Genomic DNA, 11,042 nt, shown 5'->3' with positions numbered 1-11,042 from the left:
ATCCTTAAGACTCTTACTATGCTCGATCCGTACTGAAGGACGCCAAAGAAGATGGAAATAAAATAATTAGAAACACATACATGGAAATGAAATAATTAGCAGATGCTGAATGGAACCTAATGGTCGATAAAAACACATACATGGAAATGAAATAATTAGAAAAATAAAATAATGACGATGAAACAAACCTGATAATTACAGAACGTACGTAAAGAGACGATGAAATCAACAGTGACGGCGAGAAGATAAAGCGACGATGAGAAAGAGAGAAAGAGACGATGAGAAAGTGTGTGTTTTGTGTTTGTGTTTGGTCTTCTTTGGGTTTGTGTTTGTGTATTAAGGTTTGTGTTTTGTGGTGCAGCGGACTTGTGTTTGTGTGGTTTATAGTATGGAAGGTATTGACAACGGTTATTAAACAACAACCGTTGTGAAATATGTTTTAACAACGGTTGTAAAAAACACCCGTTGTTAAATAAGTTTTAACAACGGGTTTCAAAAATAACCGTTGTGATTACTTTTTACTAACTTTGCGCCAATTTTGCGCCAAATTATTAACAACGGTTGTGCATGTGTGACCCGTTGTTAAAACGAATAACAACGGTTTTTATAACCATACCCGTTGTAATTGATTTTAGTAAAATTCGCGCCATACATTTTACAACGTCTATTGTGATTTTCGTGAATAATCGTTGTTAAAGGGGCGTTGTAGTTGCCTGGATTTGTAGTAGTGCAAGTTCAAGTGCCATAGAGTCATGTGAGATGACTAGTCGATCACATAGGCAGACTGTTGGGAACACTCTGTCGGGCAGTGACCGCTTTAGAGTTCTGGCAAATTTATAAAGCTTGGTCGTGGCGAGAGCTACTATAGTATTCTAATGAGTCGATTCTTTTGACTAAAGACTGTTCGCCTAAGGTGGCATGGTTTCAGATTAACTTTGATTTATGTTACTACGACCTTCGTAAATGGGGTCAAATGGGCATATTTTGGGTTATGATGGCTGTGGCTAGTCGAAGGGAATAGTGCGATAGGAATTGTCCACCCCCTTGTCAGGGTCAAAACAATATCTCAGGGCCACTCAACGAGTAATGAACTGGAAATGCGTGGCCACGCTCGAAAGGTATCTATGGTAGATAATTTCGGTCAAATCAGTTATTCTCCAGATCGAGGAAACCACTCTCGATATGATCACTTGCATGTACGACCTGAAAGACACCTTGCATTGAGTGGGAGATAGTAATAGGACAAGAGAATTGGTGACGCACACTTGTCGAGGACAAGTGGGAGATTGTTGGAGTGTCCCCGACAATAATGCGATCACAATTGTCGATCATGATGATCACATGTTTAAATCTCATTTTAAGAATACTTAAGGGATAATTCATTTTATAGTCAACTGATCAACATTAATCGGTAACGATTGGCTTACTAGAGTTTGACGTTACTGTCGTGGGACGGTGGTGGTCAGTTGATCCCTTAAGGTCACACCTAAAGGATAATGCCCTAATCTGTAAAATTGATTAATTGTATGACAATGCAAGTCAATCAATTCCTTAAAATTGAACAACTCAATTTGTGAGAGAGAATTTTGATATCTTATTGTAATGGGATTAAATAAGATTTATTTTGGTAATTGAAATACTTTATTACTAAAATTACTTATTGTTTGAGAAACAATAGAGATAAGAATGAATGGTTAATTATAATTACAAGATATTGTGAATTATAATTAAATGACCCATTTTATTTATGTGATCAAGTATCACTAGTCAATTTATTGTATGTAATTTAATTAATTTATAAAATGATATTTATGTGATAAATATGCATTAAATTAATTAATAACATGTAACATACTACATGTGACATATTGTGTGATAATTGACAAATTGACAAAATAAAATGATAGTCCATTTTATGGAGGATGGACCGAAATATGGAGGGAGTATTAGTGGGTTTTGGATGTTTTATTTTATTTGATAAAATGGCATGATGATGCCTACCTACAACTAGCCTTACACCTACTCTTACACATCTTACACATCTATTTCTTGTGAAGACAAAAAGAGAAAATAAGATGCCCTTAGTTGGACTACTCCAACCGTGCTCCTCCTTTAATTAGAGAGATTTTGTTCTCTTATTTGATTCTTACACTTAACCATCCTGTTGGGGTTAGTGTCCTTAACAGTTAGTGCAAGGACTTATAAACCTCTAAAAGGATCAAAGGGCATACTTTGGTATTATTATCAGTTGATCCACGTTTATCAATAACGGTTGGCTTGCTAGATAAGTTTGACGTTATTGTCATACAGATGGCGGTGATCAACTGGTCCCTAAAAGTCACACCTATAGGATACGTTCGGGAGACGTGACAGTATGGAAATACTGTCATGTAGATGCCAAAATTGACTAACCAGTTAGTCCAAGTTATTTGACTAATAATTAGTCAAATATGTGATGTTGAGATATTATATTTAATACGGATTAAATATCATGGGCTAAAGCGAATTAACTGATTAATTCGAAAATTAAATATAAACGATTTATATTTAATTAATGTATATTGAATATAATTATACAATACTGTTTTTGTCGGACACGAATTAATAATTCAGCTAACCCGTATTATTAGCTGATGCCTTAATTTCCGATAACCGATAACAGTTTATAATCAAACCGCGTCATATACATTTAGTCATTGGGGTTCGGACTACGAGTCAAATAGAAGAGGAAATGGAAAAGCCCATTTCCTCCCCATGGACTCGGCTTGGCCGAATTAGGAGAACAAAAAGGAGAGCCTCCTCCTTCTTGTTTAACCTAATCATCATTTGAAACAAGAATTAGGGTTTTGAAGAGCATTCTTCTCTGAAAAACCTGAGATCTCTCATCTCCAAGAAAAACACACATCAGTTCTCCCAATATTGCAAAGCAATCGGAGAACACCATCTAGCACACGGGCATATCTCGGACAAGGTCTTGGGTGCAACAATTAGGAGGGAATCTCATTTGATTTCTGTTCTTTACGCCGCACTATAAGGACCCGAGGTTGATTCTAATTCCTTATCGTTTCTATATTGTGTTTCGTTTTATGACTATAAATTGCATGTTTAAATTTACGTTATAGTCCTGCATTTAAAGGGTAGTATACGGATATTAACCCACAAGTGGTATCAGAGCGAGGCCACGTGAATTTTTCCATGTGTTTTTCATAAAACTATCTTGAAACGATTTTTGTTTTGTCTAAAAATCCGTGCGGCAGCCAATTTTTAACACGGCAGAAATTTTTTTTTTTCTGTTGTTGCTGCGTTTTTGGTTGCATTGGGAACCGTGTCCTGTTTACACGGTTGCTCTTGTTGTTGTTTTGTCTTGAAAACCGTGCCGTTTCATGTTTTACACGGCTGTTTTGTTTTCAATTTTCATATTGTTTTTACATGTTGTTATTTTATACGGAGATTATAGCAACATGTCAAGTTTTAGTCAATTGTTAAATTTGTTTTGATGCGTTTTGATCAAAATTGCAATTGATTTTGTCTCGACAAACTGTTTTCACGAGGGTTTTGAAGTTTCAGCCATGTTTGCATTCGATCGAGCGTATTTCTACTCGATCGAGTGCCATTTCTGTCTTGTTTTTGTTCGATCGAGTCCCTGTTGTACTCGATCGACCCTTTTTAAACCTCTTTGCTCGATCGAGTTGTCCTCGTATTTCGATCGAGCGGCTTTGTTGATAAAAGTACTCGATCGACCACCGATTCACGTCGATCGAGTACCTCTGATTAGCATACCTCTCGATCGACTTGCGATTCGATCGATCGAGCCCTCTGTCCCTCGATCGAGCACTTATGTCCCTGGATCGAGGGATTTCGTCTTTGACAGCTTTGAAAATTTGTTTCTTTTGATTTAAATTTTCTTTTGGCTATAATATGTACTTTATACGGATATAGTACACTCGCTATGATTGTGAAACGGTTCACCACGTACCATTAAGTTATTTTAAAGCGTATTTAAAGTAACGGACTGTATTTGATTAAAATTAAATTGATAGAAGCGGTTTTATCACATGAATTTTAATCATTAAAAGGTGGTTTGGATAATTTTAACATAATTACGGAATTATGTCACGAATGAATTTGTTTTTAGTTGATGCATTTTTATTTATCGTTAATTATGAATGTTTTTGAATGCCTTTTATTGCGTATTTATTTATTTATTTTGCAAACGGTTGTAACTTAGTGTGGCCTTAGTAGAACGTGTTACCGTAATGATGGAACACGGTCTTGGTTGTATTTTGAGATCTCGTATCTCCGTTTTGGATTTTTCACTTGTAATTACAGTTTTAATTAGAATGTAATTAGGTTTATATTTTGTAATTTTAATTGTAATTTTTGAGAAGACCAAAGACGGAGACCAGATGCTCACTCCCGCTACATGGATCAAGATGGAACAACAAGACAAGCTTCTTGGGTCCAACGGTGGATTCCAAAGTTGTATTTTGTTCTTTTTATTAGGATAGGCCACACTAGGAAATTTTATTTACGTATTGCATTCAATTATTTATGTTATCGTAACGATAGTATGCATCATATTCCGCCTAAAAACCAAACCACCTAATAATTGCATGAAAACTGACACATATAGAGGTCACGAGTTAGTTTTCCTTGACATTCGTATGTCACACGATTTTTATAAGCCATCACCCAAATTAATTCATTCACGCAGACGCTAGTTATTCGTTCACTTAATATGAATTTTAATTTAGTTGATGGGATCTTCCTCGTATAAACAAAAATTGAGAACGGTCTTTATAGGTCAAACTCCAATGAGTCCCTTCTTCGTCGGTAGGCATAATATGACCCCTTCTACGTCGGGTAAGTTGGAACCGATTGACCTATTTTATCTCAACACTGTGGTCACTCGTACGATCCTGTGATTATGGTGGACTATAGATAGGATTTACAGAAATCTATCGACCAAGAGTTCTTCCGGAAGAATTAGCTAAACAGTTGGCTTATCAATTTACAAAAATTGAGTCTTGGGATCACTTGTATCATTCTTGAGGGAGATCAATTATGCAAGTGCAAGAGTCTACATGTTTAAAATGAATTTTAAAATAGACTTAAATCACCTCGATGAGTTGCTTATTTCGTTTTGTTTTTCTTTCTTTTTCAGTGTAGATCACGATTTTAAACTGCTAAACAACAAATGGCTGGTTCAAGTGATAACCCAATGCCAAGTGCCACTTTGGACCGTGAGTCCTGGCTTCGGATCTTCATGAATCAGATGAATCGGTCTACTCGATCAAGAATGATGGATCCAACTTCGCGGATCGGGAGGCGGCATTACGGAATGCTTTGCCCGCTGGCGACGGAAGCTCAAATATCTCTTGGAGCCCATCCCGGCAAACCCAGGTCCCACGGCTAGAGCTGCTGAAGTCACCAAGTTTAATGATTTCTGTATGGAAGCGGGTGCGATTAAAAACGTACTCATTTTTGCAATGGAACCCAATTTGCAGAAACGCTTCATAGCCCATGGTGCAAACAAGATTTTCACCACGCTCACTAAGGAATTCTCGAAAGCACCGAGAATCGTGACTTATGAGCATACCACTCGCTTCTTTGATGCGAGACTCCGAAAGGGCCAACCGGTTAGCCCACACATTCTCGCATGATTGAGAATGTCGAGAAACGGAGACCTTTAATTGCAACATCAGCGAGAACATTGTTATCGACCGCATACTTCACTCACTCCACGATGGTTATTCGCAATTTAGAGCGAATTACTATATGAATGATTTGAAGAAAACTCCCCATGAACTGCACTCCTTCTCGTACGACCGAGAAGGACATGAAGTCCAGTGGGAGCATGAAACAGGATGTTCTCGTTGTGTCAAATAAAGGAAAGGGTAAGGGCAAAGCTCAGGCAAACCTAGCAGTAGGTAAGGCGAAGTTCAAGAAGTCGGGTTCAGGTAAGAGTGGGCCTGGTGAGTCGAGCACCTCATCAGGCGCGACAAAGAGCAAAATGGATAACATGGAATGCCATCACCGCCACAAGTCCGGGCACTTTGGAGACGCACATGTCCTGTTTACCATGAGGACATAAAAGCGGGTCGTGTTAAACCTGTTGGTATGTCTTCTTCTTCTACTTTTATTCATATGATTGAGATTAACCACGCAAGTTACGGAACTTGGGTACTTGATACTGGTTGTGGTTCTCATCTGTGTAATCATGTGCAGGGCCTCCGAAATCTCGAACCTCTCGCAAAGGGTGAGGTTGACCTGCGTGTCGGGAATGGAGCAAGAGTGGCTGCCGTCTCGAGGGGAACATATGTGATCCAGCTTCCTAGCGGATTTGAGTTATCATTATATGATTGCTATTATGTTCCTAGTCTTTCGAAAAACATTATTTCGGTTTACGCACTTGACAAACTCGGATTTTCATTTGTAATTGAGAATAATACTTGCATTTTCTCTTTACACAATATGATTTATGGCGGGCGGTCTCCATGAATGGAATTTATGTTTTAGATCGGACCACGAAATATTACACGTAATGAATAAAAAGTTAAAGGTTGGTGACAAAGATCAAACGTATCTATGGCAATGCCGTATGGGACACATTAATGAGAAACGCGTAAAACAGCTCATCAAACATGGAGCTATCTCGGCCTTTGATTTTCAATCATTTGGCACGTGTGAATCATGTCTCATCGGTAAGATGACTCGTATTTCCTTCAAAGGTGTTGGAATGCGCGCTGCTGACCTATTAGGACTCATACACACGGATGTATGTGGCCCTATGTCAATCACCGCACGAGAAGGCTATAGGTATTTCATCACTTTCACGGATGATTTAAGTAGATATGGCTATGTCTACTTAATGAAGCACAAAAGTGAATCCTTTGAGAAATTCAAAGAATACCAAAATAGGGTACAGAACCTACTTGGTAGAAAGATAAAAACACTACGTTCAGATCGTGGTGGCGAGTATCTTTCTCACGAGTTTGATCAACACCTTAAAGACGTGGGATCGCCCTACGCTTAACTCCACCGGAACACCCCACCAATGGTGTGTCCGAACGGAGAAATCGAACACTACTTGATATGGTTCGATCCATGATGAGTCACACGGTTTTACGATTCATTATGGGGTTATGCTCTATTGTCAGCCGCTCTAATACTTAACCGAAGTCCGTCTAAAGCTGTTGACAAGACTCCATATGAACTATGGAAGGGAACGGTCCCTAACTTGTCCTTTATACGGGTTTGGGGCTGCGAGGCTTATGTCAAGTGGAGACACAAAGATAAGCTCGGCCCGCGATCGGTCAAGACATACTTTATAGGTTATCCTAAAGGATCACGTGGTCATTACTTCTATTCGCCAACCGAACAACGTGTTTTTGTTGCGGCTAGTGCGACATTCTTAGAGAAGGAATTTCTCGAGAATGCAAAGAGTGATAGAACCTTCGACCTGTCGGAGATTCCCGAACCAAACACCGAGCAACCATTGGAGGAACCTATTCCTTCAATCCCGGTGCCAGGTAAATATTCTGAGGAACCTAGGAGGTCGGGAAGAGTCTCTATTCCTCCGGACAGATACATTGGTATGGTCGAGGAACATGACATAGATGACGTTCTACTCTTAACGAGTAGTGAACCCGCAACCTATAAAGGTGCCGTGACCAGTTCTGACTCGAAACTATGGCTTGAGGCCATGAAATCCGAGATGGACTCCATGTATGAGAACAACGTGTGGGATCTTGTTGACTTACCTGCTAAGGTTCGTCCCCTTCAATGCAAATGGCTTTACAAGATAAAGCATTCTGGAAGGTCAAAAGATATCTACAAAGCACGACTAGTTGCTAAAGGTTTCACCCAAGTGCCAGGTTTGCACTACGATGAGATTTTTGCACCCGTAGTCATGCTGCGTTCCATTCGGATTATCTTAGCGATTGCCGCTTTTCATGATTATGAAATTTGGCAAATGGACGTGAAAACCGCCTTCTTAAACGGCTTTTTGGAGGAAGAGTTGTACATGGTACAACCCGAAGGTTTCATCGATCCAGTACATCCTAAGAAAGTATGCAAACTTAAGCGTTCCATTTATGGACTTAAGCAAGCATCAAGGAGTTGGAATCATCGCTTCGACCAAGTGATAAAAGAAAATGGATTTACTCGATCGTCAAGAACCATGCCTATATATCAAGTCGAGTGGGAGCAAGATTGTCTTCCTAATATTGTATGTTGACGACATACTCCTGATTGGGAATGACATACCTCTCTTAACTTCGGTGAAAGTATGGTTGAAAAACCATTTCCAGATGAAAGATCCGGGAGAGGCGCAAAGAATTCTAGGCATCCGTATCTATCGAGATAGATCACGTCGGATGTTATCTCTCAGTCAGGAGTCTTACATAGACAAAGTCCTAGAGAGATTCAGCATGACTAACTCCAAGAAGGGGTTCCTTCCTATGGCTCCGGGGGTGCATTTGAGCAAGTCTCGGGCACCGAGAGACACCGGAAGAGAAAGAGCGCATGACACGGATTCCTTATGCTTCGGCTATAGGATCAATCATGTATGCCATGATATGCACACGTCCAGACGTGGCATATGCATTGAGTATGACAAGTCGATTCCAACAGCAACCAGGTGAACCACATTGGTTGGCTGTCAAGAACATTCTTAAGTACCTCCGGAGGACTAAAGATTGGGCATTGACTTATGGAGGCGAACAAAAGCTATGCGCAACCGGTTACGCAGATGCTAGCTTCCAAACGGATCGAGATGACTCGAAATCTCGGTCTGATTCGTTTTTACTCTTAATGGCGCTGCCGTCGGCTGGAAGAGTTCGAAACAAATCACATGTTACAGCAGATTCTACGACTGAGTCCGAGTACTATGCCGCGTCTGAAGCTACAAAGGAAGCGATATGGATGCGTCAATTCTTACATGGGCTCTCTGTAGTGCCTAGTTCGAATGACCCGATCACCATCTATTGCGACAATAATGGTGCCATCTTCCAAGCTAAGGAGCCAAAGTCTAGCAACAAGTCTAGACATGTACAACGGAAAGCTCATCTAATCCGGGATTACGTGGGGCAAAAGACAGTAGTGATAGAAAAGATTGCTACAGATGATAACATAGCAGATCCTCTCACTAAAGCATTACGACAAGATAAGCATGAAGGGCACGTTAATTCCATGGGAATTAAACGTGTTCCTAAGTTGTAGTACTCTTTTATGGATCAGATTCATACTCTCTTGTACTCTATACGACATCATCGTTTTGATATTTTATATATATTTTGTTTTTTCATGTGGATTTGTACGACAAATTTTGAACACCACAAAGTGAACTGAACGAACATTATATCTTTTCAGTCCTTAATTGCCCACATGAGATGATAACTCTGGCAATTATTTTGTGACGTTGGTTGATGGTGGGTTCAACGAGCCATAAGTCAACCGGTTGACACCAATCACGAGAGGCGATTTATACGGATATTTCGTAGGACACACTTGTGACATCGACGTGGAGTCCTAAATGTTTTATAACATTCGTTGCCCGGTCGTGGATAGGACTTCCATGGTGATCCTAAGAGTCGATTCTTTTGACTATCGACTGTCTCTTGAGACTAAGGCAGATTTTGGGTGACTTTGGTTTCTTTCTCACGGTCATCCGTAACAGGGGGCCAAGTAGATTTTTTCTGGGTCATTTCATGCTGTGCTTAGATCGGAAGGAGTTCGAGTTGAAGGAAATATTCAGCCTTTATCGTGTACTCGATATTTCTCGGGGCCACTCGAGGAGTCAGAATCGAAATGCATGGCCATGCTCGGATACGGATTCGTTTTATCGGTTAAGTTACTCTCTAGTCGGGGAAACCACTCTAGATACGGATCGATTGTAAAATACGACCTTTGTGGATCCAGATCTGCAAATTGTTTTACATTGAGTGGGAGAAATTTTAAATGAATATGAGAATCGGTTATCGCACATACACTTGTTCGGACAAGTGGGAGTTTGTTGGAGCCTGTGTCCTCCAGTTAGTGCGGATAACGTCATTGCACATACACTTGTACGGACAAGTGGGAGCTTGTTGGGGTTAGTGTCCTTAACGGTTAGTGCAAGGACTTATAAACCTCTAAAAGGATCAAAGGGCATATTTTGGTATTATTATCACTTGATCCACGTTTATCAATAACGGTTGGCTTGCTAGATAAGTTTGACGTTATTGTCATACGGATGGCGGTGATCAACTGGTCCCTAAAAGTCACACCTATAGGATACGTTCGGGAGACGTGACGGATGGAAATCTTGTCATGTAGATGCCAAAATTGACTAACCAGTTAGTCCAAGTTATTTGACTAATAATTAGTCAAATATGTGATGTTGAGATATTATATTTAATACGGATTAAATATCATGGGCTAAGGCGAATTAACCGATTAATTCAGAAATTAAATATAAAACGATTTATATTTAATTAAATGTATATTGAATATAATTATACAATCTTTGTTTTTTGTCGGACACGAATTAATAATTCAGCTAACCCGTATTATTAGCTGATGCCTTAATTTCCGATAACCGATAACAGTTTATAATCAAACCGCGTCATATACATTTAGTCATTGGGGTTCGGACTACGAGTCAAATAGAAGAGGAAATGGAAAAGCCCATTTCCTCCCCATGGACTCGGCTTGGCCGAATTAGGAGAACAAAAAGGAGAGCCTCCTCCTTCTTGTTTAACCTAATCATCATTTGAAACAAGAATTAGGGTTTTGAAGAGCATTCTTCTCTGAAAAACCTGAGATCTCTCATCTCCAAGAAAAACACACATCAGTTCTCCCAATATTGCAAAGCAATCGGAGAACACCATCTAGCACACGGGCATATCTCGGACAAGGTCTTGGGTGCAACAATTAGGAGGGAATCTCATTTGATTTCTGTTCTTTACGCCGCACTATAAGGACCCGAGGTTGATTCTAATTCCTTATCGTTTCTATATTGTGTTTCGTTTTATGACTATAAATTGCATGTTTAAATTTAC

This window comes from Silene latifolia, unplaced genomic scaffold, assembly GCF_048544455.1.
Source record: "Silene latifolia isolate original U9 population unplaced genomic scaffold, ASM4854445v1 scaffold_513, whole genome shotgun sequence".
Taxonomy (NCBI): Eukaryota; Viridiplantae; Streptophyta; class Magnoliopsida; order Caryophyllales; family Caryophyllaceae; genus Silene; species Silene latifolia.
This window is presented reverse-complemented; position numbering follows the sequence as displayed.